The sequence below is a fragment of the Alosa alosa genome, chromosome 16 (genome assembly GCF_017589495.1).
Source record: "Alosa alosa isolate M-15738 ecotype Scorff River chromosome 16, AALO_Geno_1.1, whole genome shotgun sequence".
NCBI lineage: Eukaryota > Metazoa > Chordata > Actinopteri > Clupeiformes > Clupeidae > Alosa > Alosa alosa.
In genome coordinates, this window is record NC_063204.1 from 982,959 (window position 1) to 992,710 (window position 9,752).

At 45.7% G+C, this 9,752-nt stretch overlaps 1 pseudogene; it reads left to right on the forward strand.

Annotated features, from left to right (window-relative positions):
• Positions 1-9,752, forward strand: part of LOC125309808 — a 95,211-nt pseudogene that overhangs the window by 42,743 nt on the left and 42,716 nt on the right.

Sequence of the window (9,752 nt, forward strand, 5' to 3'; positions counted from 1 at the left end):
GTACCCTGACCTCTTGTAGAGAACCCTGACCAATGTGATGTATGCCTCTTGTAGAGAACCCTGACCAATGTGATGTATGCCTCTTGTAGAGTACCCTGATCTTCACCGCATAAAGAGAGAGCTGTCTCTGTTGTCCAAGCTATACGGCCTCTACAACTCGGTCATTGACAGCGTGAGTGGCTACTACGATATCCAGTGGACTGACCTTAACATAGAGAAGATCAACAGTGAACTCCAAGACTTTCAAAATCGGTAAATATGCTTAAAGGTTCCAATGACCAAAAAGAGGGTGCTTATGTACAGTAAATATGCTTAAAGGTTCCAAGAGGAGGGTGCTTATGTACAGTAAATGCTTAAAGGGTACATTGACCAGGAGGAGGGTGCTTATGTACAGTCTGCAGGCTGCAATGCAAGTGTAAATCAATGACATACTGTATACCAGGGGTCTCAAACTCAAATGAGCTGGGGGCCACTTCTGCCAACGTCATCTGATTGGAGGGCCGGCTATTTCTGAAAATGCAATGTTCTTTTTTTCAAATACCACACAAAACTGCAAACAGAAAGTGCAAGTGTTTTTATCTAGTTTTAGACACCTGTGCTAGCAACCTTAGCTTATAAATAAAATAATGATAAAATAAATATTAATACAAATTATAAAACAAACGCATATAAAAAAAAAGCATAAAAACGGGTATGTGTGTGTTTTACACCAAATAAAAATATTTTCCTCTCATAACTTTTTTAAACCTGGCAAACTAGGCATCAGGGTTAAGAAAGCAACACCATTGGATTTTTATATCAAAATTTCAAAAGGCCATGGCTTGAAAGTGGTCAGAGATAAAGTCCTACTGTAAATGTAGAAATCTTTGAGTATAAACAAAAGTTTATGAAGGGAGTAAATGTACCCATCACTGAATGGCAAGCACCTCAAATTATGCACATTTCAGTAAATACTGGATGAACATATTTGAGCAGGTTTACTTTCCTTTTTTCATATTACCCACATAACAAATTAACAGGAAAACACCTAAGATGTATACCAACACCTAAGATGTATATGGTTTAGTGATGTATTACTAAACCACAAGGCCTACAATAAAGTATTCTGGTCAAATCAGTTTCTATCGCGGGTAATCTGAGTACCCAGAAGTTTGCATCATATTGCGGGTGACTTTGTAGTTCTTTAGAGCCCTGTTTCTACTAGCCCTGCTGTCTGTACCACGTCCATTACGGACACTCATCACGATTACCACTGCAACCTCCAAGCTATGTTGGGCAGAGGGTCAAAATAAGCATGGTATGCTTAGTAGACACCGTCGTATACACGCAAAGACGCACCTCCATTCACAGACGCACTGTGACTATCACTGTCAATAGACGATCGATCATAATCTCCAAAAGGATATTCTCCTTCAGAATCAGAATAGGTGAATAACATAGCCTACCTAAGACTTCATCACACGTGAACGTTTTTCAACATTAGGTGTAGGCCTATTTCTGCTTCAATTTGTGCAAAACTATGGCCTGCATCGCTTCCGCGTCATTACAAATGCACGTCTTCGTGTTTCTCGCTAATACAAGTTTTTCCTGAAAACTTTGCAGAGATTTTGGGTTTGAATCAAGCTCTGGATGTCTAGCAAATAGTGGAGGAGAGTACAAATGAGATTTGTCACCGTACTTGGATCTATCGTCTATTTTAATCAGTATCGTTGTTTGTCGCAATTAAAAAGTCTCAAGGGCCGGATTACATTATTATTTTGATATACGTCGCGGGCCGGAATTGGGCCGGACGCGGGCCGGGTGTTTGAGACCCCTGCTGTATACTGTGTAAGAAAATGTGTATTTCTGATTTTGTCATAATGCTTCTATAACCCGTAATTTATATATGGTTTTGAATTATTGATTAATTCTTAATTGTACATTTGTTTGTAAGTAGTACATGCAGAAGCTGTGTTGTAATCTTGTGTTGATGATAATGATAATTGAACAGTCTTTGGGATGCCCCTGTTGTTATCTTGTGTTATGATAAGTGAACAGTCTTTGGAGTGCCCATGTGACCCTTCACCTCTCTCCTCATTTTAAGCATTCGGAAACTTCCAAAAGCCTTGAAGGAATGGCAGGCCTTCAGTGACCTGAAGAAGAAGATTGATGACTTCAACGAAACGTGCCCCCTCCTCTACATGATGGCAAACAAGGTGTGAAACACTGACACGCCATGCGTCCATCCACACTGTTAGATGACATGACATGGGTCCATCCATACTCTTAGATAACATGGTGGCGTCCATCTACACTGTTAGATGACATGACATGGGTCCATCCATACTCTTAGATAACATGGTGGCGTCCATCTACACTGTTAGATGACATGGTGGCATTTAAGTTGATGACTTCTGATGAAACTCCATGGCTGTGGTTAGATGGTGTGGGGATAGCAGTGGGCAGTTGAGTGCGGTTGCCATGGTAAGCAGTGGGCAGTTGAGTGTGGTTGCCATGGTAAGACGGTGTGGGGATAGCAGTGGGCAGTTGAGTGTGGTTGCCATGGTAAGCAGTGGGCAGTTGAGTGTGGTTGCCATGGTAAGACGGTGTGGGGATAGCAGTGGGTAGTTGAGTGTGGTTGCCATGGTAAGACGGTGTGGGGATATCAGTGGGCAGTTGAGTGTGGTTGCCATGGGGATAGCAGTGGGCAGTTGAGTGTGGTTGCCATGGTTAGATGGTGTGGGAATAGCAGTGGGCAGTTGAGTGTGGTTGCCATTTGAAAGCTGAAATGAACTCCCTCTCACATGCATGTGTGTCCTCTTGTCTTTTTGTGTCTCTGGTCCGGTGCCCTGTAGGCTATGATGGCAAGACATTGGCAGCGTCTGGGGGACATCACAGGCCACAGCTTTGATGTTGACTCAGCCAATTTCTCTCTCAGAAACATTATGGAGGCTCCCTTACTAAAGTACAAGGAGGACATTGAGGTAATGTGGATTTTCAACTTTCAGCTTATTGTAAGACATGCCACTAACTATACAGTCTGTAGCCTAAGCAGAACCGATACCAGCATAAGCATAACCGCAGAACTGATACCAGCATAAGCATAACCGAGGAACCAATACCAGCATAAGCATAACCGAGGAACCGATACCAGCATAAGCATAACCGCAGAACCGATGCCAGCATAAGCATAACCGCAGAACCGATACCAGCTGGACAAGATAAAGGTGAAGAATTTCAACAGAACACATTTCTTCTACAGGATGTTTGCATCAGTGCTGTAAAGGAGCGAGACATTGAGGTCAAATTGAAGGACGTGGTGGCGGAGTGGAGTAGCCACACATTCACCTTCGCCCCCTTCAGGAACCGAGGGGAACTGCTGCTGAAGGGCTCTGACACTGCAGAGAAAGTGGCCCTGATGGAGGACAGCCTCATGATCCTAGCCTCCCTGATGAGTAACAGGTGATACAGTCAGGCTGTCATACGGCCATGAGAACTAATATCTCGGTTGATAGCTTGCCAACAGATGTGTTAAAAATAATGAGATTTTTAAATTAAAGAAAACAAGTAATCTTAACTCTGTGTTAAGGTAGCTGGCAATCAATGAAAAAGTAAATTCTAACGCAAATGTGAAATGATCTGCCTTGGGACATGTTTGCCGCAATGTGTGCATTTGACACACACACCACATGTGGTTGCATTGTTGGATTACGATAAGTCACGATCGCGGACATGTAGGGGCTTGGGTCTGTCATTGCCGCTTGCGGCTTTATTGTTAAATGTGCCCTGTCTCCTGCTGGACCGTAGGTACAATGCCCCCTTCAAGCCCGCTATCCAGCAGTGGGTGCACAAGCTGTCCAACACCACGGAGGTGATCGAGAAGTGGCTGATGGTGCAGAACCTCTGGATCTACCTGGAGGCCGTGTTCGTGGGCGGAGACATCGCCAAGCAGCTTCCTCAGGTCTCCTCCATACGTGTCTATAGGACTTCCACTTTATTTATATAGCACAGTTTAAATAAACGTGACTTCTTTACAAGCAGCTTCCTCAGTATTCATCCATACATGTCTATAGGACTTCTTTACAAGCAGCTTCCTCAGTAATCATCCATACGTGTCTATAGGACTTCTTTACAAACAGCTTCCTCAGGTCTCCTCCATACGTGTCTATAGGACTTCTTTACAAGCTGTAGAATGGTTACAGTGCACATGAAAGGATTTACTGGAAAGTTTGTACTGGTTTACATTAAACTATACTATAAATGTATGTAAATATTTTATAATATTATGATATGTAATGGAAATATAATCATATTTTCTGATTGACTAATCCTTAGAAAGGTCAGATACTCTCAGAACATAAACATGAACATAATCACCAATAATCATAATCACCATTAATAGTTACCAATTACCAGCTCCATGAATATCATAATCACCATTAATAGCTACCATTGGCTACTGTAGTTTACGGTGTTCTCAGTGTTCTAGCAGTCTAGCTTAGATAGATAGATAGATAGATATGGATATGGATAGATAGATAGATAGATAGATAGATAGAGTGTTAGATAGATAGTGTTGTCCATAATAAGGAGCTTTTGTCAACAACTAACCCAGGGGTTCAGATGGCTGCAAACTCTGGAGAAGGGTTGCGGTTACTAGAAACAAGCAGACTGGTAAAACATGTTCAACATCACTGTGTGTTCACTGTGTGCTGAGTGTGTTTCACTAATTCACATTAAAAAGACCTCAAAAGCTTATACCTTTGCCCAAGACCCCAGCAGATGGCTGCAAAGAGAATTGTCTGCTAAAACATGTCCCTTCCTGTAAACAGCCTCAGTGTTGCACTTCCAGTCCAGTTTGTTATCCAGATGTACACCCAGATATTTGTAGTTTTCCACTACCTCCACCTCTTCCCCCATGATGGAGACAGTGTTCAACTTTGTCCTAGCCCTCCTAAAGTCTACTACCATCTCTTTGGTCTTGGCCACATTTAAGAGTAGGTGGTTGTTTCCACACCACGCCACAAAGCTGTTCACCAGTTCTCTATACTCAGTATCCTCCCCATCCTTCACACACCCTACAACTGCAGAGTCATCAGAGTATTTCTGCAGATGACAGGTTGCAGAGTTGTACTGAAAGTCTGAGGTGTATAATGTGAAGAGGAAAGGAGAGAGTACAGTCTCCTGCGGTGCTCCTGTGCTGCTAACCACCTTCTCGGACACACATCCTCCCATCCATACAAACTGTGGTCTTTCCGTCAGGTAATCAACAATCCATGATGTTATGGATGTCTCCATCTGCATCCTTTGTAGCTTCTCTCTTAGCAAAACAGGTTGTATGTAGTTGAAGGCACGGGAGAAGTCGAAAAACATTATTCTCACTGCACTACCAGCTTCATCCAGGTGGTTGTGGGCTCGCTGAAGCAGGTAGATGATGGCATCTTCAACACCAACCTCGCTTTGGTAGGCAAATTGCAGTGGGTCCATTGAGGTGGTCACCTGAGGTCTGAGGTGTGCCAACACCAATCTCCAGCACTTTCATGCAGTGTGATGTTAATGCCACTGGTCTGTAATCATTAAGGACTGATGGAGAAGACTTCTTGGGTACTGGAACAAGGCATGATGTTTTCCACAGCACGGGAACCTTCATCTGACACAGGCTGGTGTAGAATAGGCACTGTAGAATCCCACATAGCTGTTCTGCGCAGGCCTTCAGGACCCTGGGGCTTATGCCATCTGGGCCTGCAGCTTTGCTCTGACACAGACTCTCCAGCTGCCTCTTTACCTGGCTCCTGGAAACAGACAGGCTGATAGGGGAGATAGAGGAGGGCCCTGTATTTCCTGATGCAGGGGAGGTTGCTAATGGCGCTGTGTTGCAGTCCATGGTGGTGATCGAGAGGGTCGAGGAGGTGTGAGGATGCAGCTGAAGGGGTGGTGGATTTGAGGGGGAGGGGGAAGCAGGGGGTCCTGTGCTGAACCTGTTCAAAAACACATTCAGCTCGTTGGCTCTGTTCAGGTTTCCCTCAGCCTCAGCCAGTGATGGTCTTCATTCCCAACCACACATCCTTCATGTTGTTCTGCTGGAGTTTACTCCTATATGCCTCTTTGCTCTCCCTCAGCTTTTTTTTCAGTTACGGTGCTCTAGTGTTCTAGCGGTCTAGCTTATGGTGCTCTAGTGTTCTAGCACTCTAGTGTTCTAGCGCTCTAGCTTATGGTGCTCTAGTGTTCTAGCACTCTAGTGTTCTAGCGCTCTAGCTTATGATGCTCTAGTGTTCTAGCATTCTCAGTGTTCTAGCACTCTAGCTTACGGTGCTATAATGTTCTAGCACTCTAGTTTATGGTGTTCTAGTGTTCTAGCACTCTAGTTTACGGTGCTCTAGTGTTCTAGAACTCTATCTTACGGTGCTCTAGTGTTCTAGAACTCTAGCTTATGGTGTTCTAGTGTTCTAGCACTCTGTCTCACGCCCTACCACCGTGCTCCCCACAGGAGGCCAAGCGTTTCCAGAACATCGACAAGTCGTGGCAGAAGATCATGCAGCGCGCTCACGAGGTGCCGGACATGGTCCAGTGCAGTGTGGGCGACGAGACGCTGAGCCAGCTCCTCCCTCACCTGCTGGAGCAGCTGGAGGTGTGCCAGAAGTCGCTCAGCGGCTACCTGGAGAGGAAGCGCCTCCTGTTCCCCCGCTTCTTCTTCATCTCAGACCCCGCCCTCCTGGAGATCCTCGGACAGGCCTCCGACTCCCACACCATCCAGGTCTAGCGCCGCCCTGTGTGTGTGTGTGTGTGTGTGTGCGTGTGTGTGTGTGTGTGTGTTCTCCTCGGACAGGCCTCCGACTCCCACACCATCCAGGTCTAGCGCCGCCCTGTGTGTGTGTGTGTGTGTGTGTGCGTGCGTGTGTGTGTGTGTGTGTGTTCTCCTCAGACAGGCCTCTGCCACACCAACCAGGTCCAGCGTGGCTCCACTCAGTCCAGAGTTCTGGGGATTATTATGAGAAGTGGGATAGATTATTGGGATGGGGCTGATGATGTAATAGATGATATGGGATGGGGCAGATGATGTAATAGATGATGTAGGATGGGGCGGATGATGTGGGATGGGGCAGATGATGTAATAGATGATATGAAATGGGGCAGATGATGTAATAGATGATATGGGATGGGGCGGATGATGTGGGATGGGGCGGATGATGTAATAGATGATGTGGGATGGGGCAGATGATGTAGGACAGGGCAGATGATGTAATAGATGATGTAATAGATGATATGGGATGGGGTAGATGATGTGGGATGGGGCAGATGATGTAATAGATGATGTAATAGATGATATGGGATGGGGCAAATGATGTGGGATGGGGCAGATGATGTAATAGATGATGTAGGACAGGGCAGATGATGTGGGATGGGGCAGATGATGTAATAGATGATGTGGGATGGGGCAGATGATGTAGGACAGGGCAGATGATGTGGGATGGGGCAGATGATTTAATAGATGATGTAGGACAGGGCAGATGATGTAATAGATGATGTAGGACAGGGCATATGATGTAATAGGTGATGTAGGACAGGGCAGATGATGTAATAGATGATGTGGGATGGGGCAGATGATGTAGGACAGGGCAGATGATGTAGGATGAGGCAGATGATGTAATAGATGATGTGGGATGGGGTAGATGATGTGGGACAGGGCAGATGATGTAGGACAGGGAAGATGATGTGGGATGAGGTAGATGATGTGGGACAGGGCAGATGATGTGGGATGGGGTGGATGATGTAGGACAGGGCAGATGATGTAGGACAGGGCAGATTATGTGGGATGGGGCGGATGATGTTGCTCTCTTTGTGGCTGTGAAGCTCTTGCATCATATTTTCAGACGAATATTTCTACTTGAGAGTGTCATCAGTGATCTGCTCTGGTGTGCTGGGTAATAAGAGTAATGAGCATGTGTGTGTGTGTGTGTGTGTGTGTGTGTGTGTGTGTGTGCGTGTGTGGTAGGGGTAGTTCATGTTTTGCTGGGGGGATTACTGCTGAGATGACGACTTGAGACTCATTATTATGTGTGTGTGTGTGTGTGTGTGTGTGTATGGCGGGGGGGGGGGGGGGGGGGGTGTCATGTTTTGCTTCAGCAGTTTCTCTCATCTAATCACATCTCCCTGCATGAATAGAGGATCCATAGTAACACACCCGTGCTGTCTGCTTATCTAGGCCCATTTGTTGAGTCTCTTTGACAACGTGAACAGAGTGGTTTTCCACGAGAAGAACTACGACCAGATCCTGAGCTTTCAGTCCCAGGAAGGGGAGGCGGTGGCCCATGTATGTGGGTAGAGTGGGGTCATGTACGGTCAGGTAGGGGAGAGGGCCCTGCATGTACCCGGTCAGGTAGGGGAGTGGCCCTGCATGTACCGGTCAACATCCAAGTAGGGGGAGACCTGAGCGGATGCACTGATGATTGTTTGCAAATATGTATAGATGCTTACTGAACCTGTTGTGTTATTTAGGTACTGTAATGTAATTAAACATAGACGTATGAAATGTAATTGCAGTACTGCGGAAACTATATTCATACACACATATACAGATGTATATTCTGTGTAGGAGGCATTCTAAGGTCTGTTCTGATTTTTTTTTATTCTTTTGACCTAACAGGTCTCTGTGGCTGTAAATAGCCCTGTACTAAAGCAGACGTGTGTGTTTGGGGGAACGTGGAGGTGTTACTAAAGCAGATGTGTGTGTGTGTGTGTGTGTGTGTGTGTTTAGGGGAACGTGGAGGTGTTACTAAAGCAGTGTGTGTGTGTGTGTGTGTGTGTGTTTAGGGGAACGTGGAGGTGTGGTTGGGCCAGCTGCTCTCCGGTGTGAAGAGCACCATCCACAGCATCACCCGCCAGGCCCACCTGGCCATCAGTGACCCCGGCCTCAAGCTGCTGGAGTTCCAGGCCGCGTTCCCCGCCCAGGTGGGCCTCCTTGGGATCCAGCTCACGTGGACACGCGACGCAGAGGAGGCTCTCAAGCTCAGCAAGACCGACAAGAAGGTAGGAGAGGGAGTCCAGATTCCGCAATTCAATTCAGCAAAGTGCACTAGAACATAGAGTAGGTGTTCTTATTCTGTAAAGTGCACTAGAACATAGAGGAGGTGGTGTTGTTCTGGTGGGAGAGATGTAGAAATTAAAGGTGAGAGTCAGCACACTGTAGGAGTCTCTTCTCAGAAGTAACATATAAACAGTGAGAATACCCCAGAACTCTACAGAATGAACAGTGAGAATACCCCAGAACTCTACAGAATGCATACACTAAATTAAAGACAACAGATTTACAATAGATGTACAATGATCTGCCTAACACATTCCCTGAAACCACAGATTGTATTCATGTAACCATTGACTATTGTGTTGGGTAAGTTGTAGCTGCAATCACAGCTGCTTCCTGGTCACACACACATGCCACCACACACATGTATTAATGGACTTCATGCCACTGCACACACACACACACACATGTATTAATGGACTTCATGTACACTGTACCACTGCACACACACACACATGTATTAATGGACTTCATGCACACTGTACCACTGCACACACACACATGTATTAATGGACTTCATGCACACTGTACACACACACACATGTATTAATGGATGTTCATGCACACTGTACACACACACACATGTATTAATGGACTTCATGCATACTCTACCACTGCACACACACACACACACATGTATTAATGGACTTCATGTCACTGCACACACACACACATGTATTAATGGACTTCA